Source organism: Leptonychotes weddellii, chromosome 4, assembly GCF_054177405.1.
Source record: "Leptonychotes weddellii isolate Sample4059 chromosome 4, ASM5417740v2, whole genome shotgun sequence".
NCBI lineage: Eukaryota > Metazoa > Chordata > Mammalia > Carnivora > Phocidae > Leptonychotes > Leptonychotes weddellii.
The window spans coordinates 86978307-86987778 of NC_138372.1; the positions used below are offsets into that span (position 1 = coordinate 86978307).

At 42.7% G+C, this 9472-nt stretch overlaps 2 long non-coding RNA genes across 6 annotated transcripts in view; one reads left to right on the forward strand and one right to left on the reverse strand.

Moving 5' to 3' along the window:
- Positions 1-8079, forward strand: part of LOC145720862 (uncharacterized) — a 26430-nt gene extending 18351 nt beyond the window's left edge. For 2 of the 3 annotated variants that reach the window (XR_014144091.1, XR_014144093.1), the window contains exons 2-3: positions 6121-6226; positions 6794-8079. This is a non-coding gene — a long non-coding RNA (uncharacterized LOC145720862). Of the gene's footprint in view, positions 1-3408; positions 4797-6120; positions 6227-6793 lie in introns of those variants that run through there. The other variant, XR_014144092.1, reaches the window with a different exon arrangement.
- The window catches only part of LOC115936585 (uncharacterized), a 19577-nt gene extending 11212 nt beyond the window's left edge, over positions 1-8365 (reverse strand). The window contains exons 1-2 of one of the 3 annotated variants that reach the window (XR_014144088.1): positions 8039-8365; positions 1191-1270 (exon numbers count right to left, since the gene is read on the reverse strand). This is a non-coding gene — a long non-coding RNA (uncharacterized LOC115936585). Of the gene's footprint in view, positions 1-1190; positions 1441-8038 lie in introns of those variants that run through there. The other 2 variants (XR_014144087.1, XR_014144089.1) reach the window with 2 other exon arrangements.
- Positions 8366-9472: the final 1107 nt, after the last annotated feature.

Sequence of the window (9472 nt, forward strand, 5' to 3'; positions counted from 1 at the left end):
GCAGTCGCTTAACCAACTGAGCCACCCAGGTGCCCTTTTTTTAATTTATTTTTAAAGATTTTATTTATTTATTTGATAGAGAGCACAAGCAGGGGGAGTGGCAGGCAGAGGGAGAGGGAGAAGCAGGCTTCCCGCGGAGCAGGGAGCCCGATGTGGGGTTCGATCCCAGGACCCCGGGATCATGACCCGAGCCGAAGGCAGACGTTCAACCGACTGAGCCACTCAGGCGCCCCCAAACATCAGTTTCTTGAGATCTTCCCTGACCCTACTTTCTTACTGCTGAAAACCAAGAAGTTTCCCCGTTCAGTCCATAGTACCTGTTACTTCCCCTTTCACAACCTATGTCATGCTTATTATATAGTTCAGTGTCTAGCTTCCCTATTAGACTTTAAGTTCCATTGGGGTAGGACTCTGTCTTTTGCCCCTGAATCTCCAGCACCAAGCATTGTGTGTGCACATATTTGGTGCTTAATAAACATTTGTTGAATAAATGATGAATTACATCTTATAATCACTTTGAAATTCCTTTGTGAAAACCAAATATTGAACTTTCTGTGCCCTCCTATCATGCAGGTAATGTTAAGAACAGGTGTTGAATTAGAGCCAAAAGGACGACTACTTATTATGCTTTCCCCATGCCTGACTGCTGCTTGCCTTCTCATATCACCACAATCTAAATTCTTAGCATCATGGCAAATTGTTCCCAACTCCCTAAGCGATCATTTCTAGGAAGATTGCAGTCTGTGTTCATTTTTTAAAATGAAACCAACCATCCAAACTGGCTTTTAGAGTCGAGTGTTGTATTTCCTTATATTTTAGTCAATTTAAAGAATCACTAAGCTCCCATAGAAACGGTTTCATGTAATTTGTAATTACATTTGAGAATGAGTTTGCCAACTTCAAATAAATTCTTATCAAAACGTTGTCTTGTCAACACTAGGTGTTTCTGAAATGTTAACCTGAACTTGAATACTTTAATTCTTTTTGAAAACCTTTCAGATTCATAGTGGAAATGAGGAAAAACAGCTTCAGATGCCATTTATTAATTCATTGATTTATTTGTTCAGTAATTGTTAGTGAACACTGTAAGCCAGACACGATTCTAGATATTAGGGGGTATCAGTACATAAAACAGATTCTTGCCCTCAAGGAAATAATTATAGGACTACTGTGGTATGGACAGTACTCACCAAATATTCCATTGCTGCTCTGCATTTCCCAGCCTCCCTTCAGGTAGGTTGGGGTCCTGTGATTACTTCTGGCTAATGGCCTGTGAAAGAAGTGACTTGTATCATTTGCAGGCACCACTTTCAGACTGAACAAGTTATAAGCTGATAAGTCTCCCCTAACCCTTTTTACCCTGTCACAGCAAGCTTGCAGGTTACATATTGCACATGGTACAGCTATAAGATGGGAGAACCTGAGTCCTGTTGGCTACTGAGTGAAGGGGTGGAACGACACACGACCTTCACCACCTGTCACCCTGTGCTAGGTATGTGACATGCGTGAGATAGCAACTTTTGTTGGTTAAGCTACTAAGGATTCAGGGTTTGACCTCTGGGACAGCCAGCATTAACGCATCCTGAGTAATACAACCTGAGTATTATTTGTTTAACATCTTTTATATTTGTAGGCTGTTTGTAATAGTGATTTATTATTGTTAAAACCCTGACAATTCACTTTCCTTGCCAAAAGGGAGACATATTCAGTGTTTTTCCTGAACTACTGTGTCCATTCTCATCAAAGCTGCTTTTTTTTTTTTTTTTTTTATAACGGTAGCACTAAGATGGAGATCAGCCTTGTAATTTTAGAGGGGAAAAATGGAGTTTAGGCTTATTCTAGAGGACTGAATTAGGATGAATCCTTATCCTGATTCTATAGCTGTTTGAGTAGGTTATTTCATCTGCCTTATTTTTCCCATAGATAAAACTGGGGCTAATATTCTGCTCCTGATATTATAAGGTTATTATGATGATGAAAATGAGTTAATATATAAACCATGAAGCACTTATACAAATATAATATGACCATTCTCATTGAATCTAAGACACCACAGATTGTAGGGTACACCATTATTTTATATTCCACTGAGAAAGAAAATAAGGGTACAAGTTATTCTATGGCACAATACTTTCCTATCACTCAGCCCTCATTAAAGGGCTTATTTTGCTTTATTTATTTATTTATTTATTTAAGATTTTGTTTATATATTTGACAGAGAGAGAGACAGCGAGAGAGGGAACACAAGCAGGGGGAATGGGAGAGGGAAAAGCAGGCTTCCCGCGGAGCAGGGAGCCCGATGCAGGGCTCGATCCCAGAACCCTGGGATCATGACCCGAGCCGAAGGCGGACGCTTAACGACTGAGCCACCCGGGTGCCCCAATTTTGGTTTATTTAAACATTGATTTTCTTTTTTATCATATATAAAAGCTTTGCATGAAAGGGAAACGATTCAGTTAAGGTAGTCCAAAATGTCTTCATATTCAGTATGTCTTCTGAATCACTTTTCAACTCTGAAAAACTGATGAACTGTGTTTCTCGATACAGTATTACCCTCTATGCCATCAAAAGCAGTGGCAGGGGCATTTGAGTGGCTCAGTCAGTTAAGTGTCTGACTCTTGGTTCCGTCTCAGGTAATGATCTCAGGGTGGTGAGATTTGGCCCCGGGTGGGGCTCTGCGTTCAGCGCAGAGTCTGCTTGAGATTCTCTCCCTCTGCCCTGCCCCCGCTCATGCTCTAAATAAATACATACATAAATACATAAATAAAATAAAATTAATATAAAATCAGTGGCCATGCACAGTGCCGAGGCAGGGCTTCATTTTTTTCCTAAGATTTTCTTCCAACCTTCTGACATCGATTCTACAAATTTTTATGTCGACACTTTCTTGTTCTCATGGAAAGGTGTCAATGGAAGGTTTTCAGACAACACTTAGGATTCATATGTCTTGTGCAAATGTTGCTTAAGTGATTGGCTGACTGAAATGTCCTTGGGTTTCAGTTGTCCAGTCATTCAACCAGGAGTAGCAACCAAGTTTGTAGGTAAGCAGAGAACAGCAATGACATCACAAGTATTAAGCAGTGGAAACAGCTGAAAAATGTCAATTGCTTCAATTTCAGAGATGTTAAGAAGTGAAAATATATGTATCTTGGAATAGGTAAAATAAAGTATTGGAGGGGCGCCTGGGTGGCTCAGTCGTTAAGCGTCTGCCTTCGGCTCGGGTCATGATCCCAGGGTCCTGGGATCGAGCCCCACATCGGGCTCCCTGCTCCGCGGGAAGCCTGCTTCTCCCTCTCCCACCCCCCCGTGCTTGTGTTCCCTCTCTCACTGTGTCTCTCTCTGTCAAATAAATAAATAAAATCTTGAAAAAAAAAAAAGTATTGGACTTGTTTTTATTTCTTTTTACAAATAAAGATATATAATATCTTTATATCATATCTATATGTCTGATATCAGCTATGCAGGAGCTCACAGGTCATTCTTTGATCTCCATCTCATTGTTAGCACTCTGATCCAGGCCTTCACAATCTTCAGTCTAGCACAACGCAGTAAGAAGAGTCTGGGGTGCAGGGCAAACAGAACTAGCTTTGGGGTCTGAAGACCTGAGTCTGACTCTCAGCCGTGCAATTTTTCAGATGTGCCACTTTTACGGTCAAGGTACTGCTCTGGGGGCAGTAACTAATTCACAAGGTTTTAGGGGAGATTTAATATAAACAAAAGCACATTGTAAACGGAAATCCACATGCAAGGGAGGGAGTGCCAGGGACTGTGCTGGGTGCTTTGCATACATTATCTCATTCCATCTGATGTAAATGTTAAGGCATATGGTGTCTTGATGGTCACCCTGCTATCTAATCCATTTTATGCTGTATTTAATAAAATACCCTTTTCATTGCCTCATACTTTAAAGCTGAAATCTTCTCAGGCTATTGTTTGGATCATAAACTAAGTTGGTGACCAAGAGCCCATTACAGAGCTGTAGCCTCTCACTTATTCTTGCCTTGTAGCCCAGGAATATTTGAAATAAGAGACCCCTGGGCTACCAGTGTACCATCTTCTCTGTGACTCTGGTGTCAAAACTAGCCCCCGAGGACCATGCAGAAAGTTTTTAATCAATGGTAAAAAGTCCAAAATGAATCTGAGATCCAGGTTGTGGATTTAAACAGGCACTAGGCAATTTATACAGATTCAGGTGACAGTGCATCCAAAAAACATGGTCGTAGAAACCAGATGCCCCAGTGACAAGGAGATAGTTTGGGGGGCTATAACTCTATTTTGGGGAGGGAAAGTTACCAGCAAGAATTCTAGTACTGAGGAATAGAGATAAAAGGCAGAAACCGCCCCAAAGCCCAATTACCTTTGAGACTGACTCTTTGAACTAATGACCCATTCTCTTCATGTTCTTCTAGCAAGAAGAATTGGGATGCTTGAATTGGAGCAAAGCTTAATCTAGAGGTTAGGGTTATAGATTATCAAGCTCAAAGGCTAGATAGAGGATATGAACGAAACACATTATTACACCAGCTATAAGAAATGCTATCTTGGAATACTAATAGGTGGGGATAAGGTAGAGTTGGTAGCGGGGGATGGAGGAGGGTGGTTAAGCAATAAACTTTTTTATGTTTCAGATGTCCACAGGATAGAGAGCTTTGTGAAGCCACAAAGGAGCAAAGACCAACAAAAATTAGGGGACTTCCAAGACCCATCTCAAGACTACCTTTTTTAGGACACCTTCTCCAACAGCAATGCTATAATGTTTAATCTGTAACACTCATATTGTTCTCTGACTAGTTTGGGTATGTACATGAATTCCCCTGAGGATTTTAAGTGTGAGATCAGTAATAGCATTAAAAAAATATTCTTCATGTACAATACCTAGCATAATGCTATGTAGTGCTAAGAAAACTTATTAATGTCATCCCTTCCTATTTGAATCTAATGGAGATTATATCTTGCTATAATGATTGCTATAAAGGTGAGAACCCAGATTATTTTTTGCCATTCAGCCCATGTTTTTCCACGAACCCAGCCACTCCAGAAAATCTATCTTATTTGCAGAACTATTGCAAAATCTGACACTCCACTTCACTGGAATGCCCTTGTAATTGCCAAATGTTGCCTTGCCTCATGGAAATTCTTGGCCAGAAACCTATGGATTGCCAGCCCTTGCAGCTGTTGACCCTAATTCTCCTATAACATCAAATCAAACAACATTTCTTAATGACCTACTGAGAACAGATACTGAGCTAGTTGTCATCGAAGGTATAAAGATATGATCAGTGCCCTCAAGTAGTTTATAGTATATATAAAAACAAACATGAACATTTAAATACCAGGTAAAGGCTATGTGACAGTAATGAGCAGTGGGAGGGATAGCAAAGGCAATGATGCAGGAAAAAAAAAATGGCTAAGAATTCACTGCAAGATGAGGTATGATTTCTACCCCTTCTATCTAGAAAGCCAAGAACCCAGTGTAGGAACTCCTCATGTCCTGTTTCCTTTTGTGTCACTGTTTTGAAGTTCAATTTATGGAAAAGATATGGTGTCCTTATCCCCTACAAATCTTTTTTTTTTTTTTTTGAGAGAGAGAAAGAGAGCATGGGGGTGGGGGGTGGGAGAGGCAGAGGGAGAGAGAATCTTAAGCAGGCTCATGGAGCCTGATGCATGGCTCCATCTCACAACCTTGAGATCATGACCTGAGCCAAAATAAAGAGACACTTAACCAACTGAGCCACCCAGGCAGCTCTGTCCCCTACAAATCTTTTGTATACTGTGGGCCACCTCCTGGGTTTTAGGTTCTTACCTCTTGACCTGAGGTTGCTCAGTGGCACCCTTGAGATTCCTGCCTTGGGAAAGCTTCACCTCCTCTCTGCTACTAATTCTGTATGTTAGAGCCTAGACTCTTTTTGTTTTTTTTTTTTCCTACATAAACTCTGCCCAACATGGGACTCGAACTCATGACCCTCAGATCAGGTCACATGCTGTACTGACTGAACCAGCTGAGTTCCCCTACTCTTGTTGGTTTGTTTTTAAGTTTTGTAGACCTGGGGACCTTGGGCTGGCACTAGGCCACAAAAATGTATTTATTCATGTTGCCACAGACTTACTCTCTTCTCCTAGGATGGTGGGCCACGATATATGATTTCTACTCATCCTCATCATGCTGCCTAGAATATAATCTTCCTGGAACAGTCTTTTCTTCTGAGATGAAGAGACTTTGTCAAAGGTAGTGCAACAGCCACTGTCCCTATTCCTTCACCTCATTTTCCCTGTTCCCTCCCTACCCTCTCTTCTTTGGCGACCTCATCTGTTTCTCTATGCGAATGAATGTTATCCCATTCCAAGTCTTCAATCAATGTGTTCTAAAAGGAGAGAAAGCCTAAGAGTATGAGTCAACTTTATTCCTGGTACTGAACCCTGTTTGTTCTCTTGTTAGTTGCCCTGAGGAACAGGAAAGAGAAGTTCAACTTCTATTTCTCTTGCTATTAAAGGGAAATGAATGGCGGTCAACCCACTTCATTAAATTAAAAGAGATCCCTTTAAAGGAAAGTGTTAACACGCTGAGCTCCTGTTACATACCCATAGAGCGTTACAAAATATTTGCTTTATGGTGCCCAACATGTTACAGTTCATCTTGGCATTGGCTTCTGAGGCCAAAACAGACTCAGACTACCCCAGCTGATCAATAGGCATATGGCTAGTGGCCTGGTAGGTGAAAATTCTCACCTTTAACTTTTCCAGGTGTGGAGAGTGTAGCAGTGACCTGTCCTCACATGCTTACCTTTTATTACAGTGATTTCTGTGTGCACCTATGTCTCCGTTATAATGTGGCCTTTTTTGAGGAGAGAATCCCTTCTCTCATTCATCTTTGCTCCCCTGCACATCATCAGGTGGTACATTGCACTTGCCAATGTTCAACAGATGCCTTTGAATCGATCAGTGGAGCAAGACTTGCTAAAGTGGTAACCTGTTGCCTGGCTTTGTGGAAGTCGGTCAGCTGTGTGTGCCAGCTCTCTAAGTATTAAAAATCACAACAACAACAACAATTATAATAGGAGTTACCTGTGGAAGCCATGAACAGCAATTCCCCCGACAGCCAGTGACAACAAGAGAAAGGGTAGGGAGTCATGCTGGGAGTCATCGAGAACCCAGCTAACGCAGAGCCAGGGAGCAGCTCTGAGGAATTACATGCAGAACAGAGCTGCTGGAAAACACCCACATTCAACAACAGCATCTCTGACTTTCACTACTCGGCAGATAGCGTCTGAGAGACCTTGCTCCATGCGTTACACAGTGAGTGAGGAAGGGGAGACTCTTTGTGGCCCCAGCCTGTAAACTTGAGAGATTCCCTGACATGAGGATTGCTGAGAGACTGAGCAGATGCAATAGGAATGCCTGCGTTCTTCCCTGACTGCCTATTTTGGCCATCTCCCTGCTTTTAGACTCTGCAGTGGAAGGGTCAGAGGCTTTAGCCAATCCAAAGATACAGGAGAAAGATGTGGAATCTACCTCAATGGGTAGGGCCAATTAAGACAAGAAAGGAGTGTTCAGAAAACAAAATTGCAAGAATCTGGAGTGATAAAGGGGCCAAGTCTTGCTACTCAGTTAACCCCTAAACACTGATGGGAACTTCATTTTAATGTATGAATGTTGGGGAGAGGTGGCATATGGTAAGAAATCATGGTATCTTGAGTAAGTGGACTTGATTGTCTAGCCTCCCGGTTGGCCTTCAGTGAAGAGAATTAGTAACTGTATCTTGACTTCCCTGATCAGCCCTCCCCCTCTCTCCCAGCATCATCTAGAGATCTTTTCAGGGAGAGGCTGTGGAGTCATGTGTCCAGGCACTAGGAACTCTGGGGCTCCCTGAGATTCTTTCCATCCTGTAGAAAGGAACTGGCAATGGTAGGCCCTGAAAGCCAAGGACTTCAGTTCTCGTACCTTCCTAGTAATGCTGGGAAAATCCCTTCCCCCCCTCCCCCCCCCCCGCCCCCAGGTGCTCTGTCTTTGCTTTGTGTCTGAAAGTACGGAAACGCCTCACCTGCAGAAGGAGACGAGAGGAGTTTGTCCACACTGTTCTTTCCTTATCACCTGCAGAAGGAGACGAGAGGAGTTTGTCCACACTGTTCTTTCCTTATGATCTGCTGTGCGTGGCTGTCGCATGGCAAGTGTACACAGTGAAGCATCCATTCCTTGCCTGCAGGTTCTGAAGTTACCCTGAGCCCAAAGGTTCTGGGGTAACTGCCCTGCTTTAAATCTCGGCTGCTGTAGCTGCTAGGGCTTCCAACCTCTTTGGTTCCAGCCATTCCATATTGTTATCAGCAGGAGACTCCCAGGCATTCTGGAAGGCTCTGCACGAGAGGAGCAACTGCCGCTGTTGCCGTAGCTGCCTGGACCTACAGCAAAGAGCCAAGAAAAAAATCATTTCACACCCTGTACACTGATTTCCCCCAGAGCTGGCATAGCCAGGCAGTCAACAGAGCCATGTAAATCTTCAACCAGCCTGTCTCCTTCAGTAGCTACAGAAACAGTGTTTGTTACCTTTCAGATTGTAGTAGGTGGGTGAAAATTGCTAGCAACAGTCTGTGTCTGAAGCTGGAGAGCCAACCAGCAAAAGTTTCTTTTTTTTTTTTTAACATTTTTTATTTTTTTAAGATTTTATTTATTTATTTGACAGAGACAGTGAGAGAGGGAACACAAGCAGAGGAAGTGGGAGAGGGAGAAGCAGGCTTCCCGCTGAGCAGGGAGCCCCATGCGGGACTCTATCCCAGGACCCTGGGATCATGACCCAAGCCGAGGGCAGACGCTTAACAACTGAGCCACCCAGGTGCCCCCAGCAAAAGGTTCATAGAGGAGAAGGCAGCTTCCATCAGAGGGGTTTGTCTCTTATTGCTGCTCTGAGTCCTTTGTGGCCTCAGAGAGTAGACTTCCCCCGAAGAACCTGGAAGTCCAGCGGCCCTTTTAGATTTAAACCTGCAAATCAATGCATAATGCATCTAAGTATAGCTGTTCAGAATCTTAGTAAAAAAGAAGTATTCTGTAACCTGAAAAAAAGATTAACCTCAGTTCAAGAAAGAACATAGAGTCAGCACGGGTCGACCCTGAAAACTTAGGAAGAAAGAGGATCTATGAGGCAAATCCTGATGGTGTTTATCCAAGTGTTTTTAGGTGAGAGGTTACACTGGTCTGTTCGGTTTTGGAAACAGGTAAATTGCTGCTTTGGAGTTGGATGGATTTTGTTCTATCAAACATTCACGCATAAAATAGACATCCTTATTTCTAGTTCCACGTTCCGTAAGCAACCTGCTCTTAGAATCAGATTTCCAAGTGTTGGTCACAGGACAAGAATGTTTTTATTTATTTATTTAATTTTATTTTTTATGTTTTAAGTAATCCTAACGAGGGGCTTCAACTCACTACCCTAAGATCAAGAGTTGCATGCTCTGTTGACTGAGCCAGCCAGGCACCCCAGGGT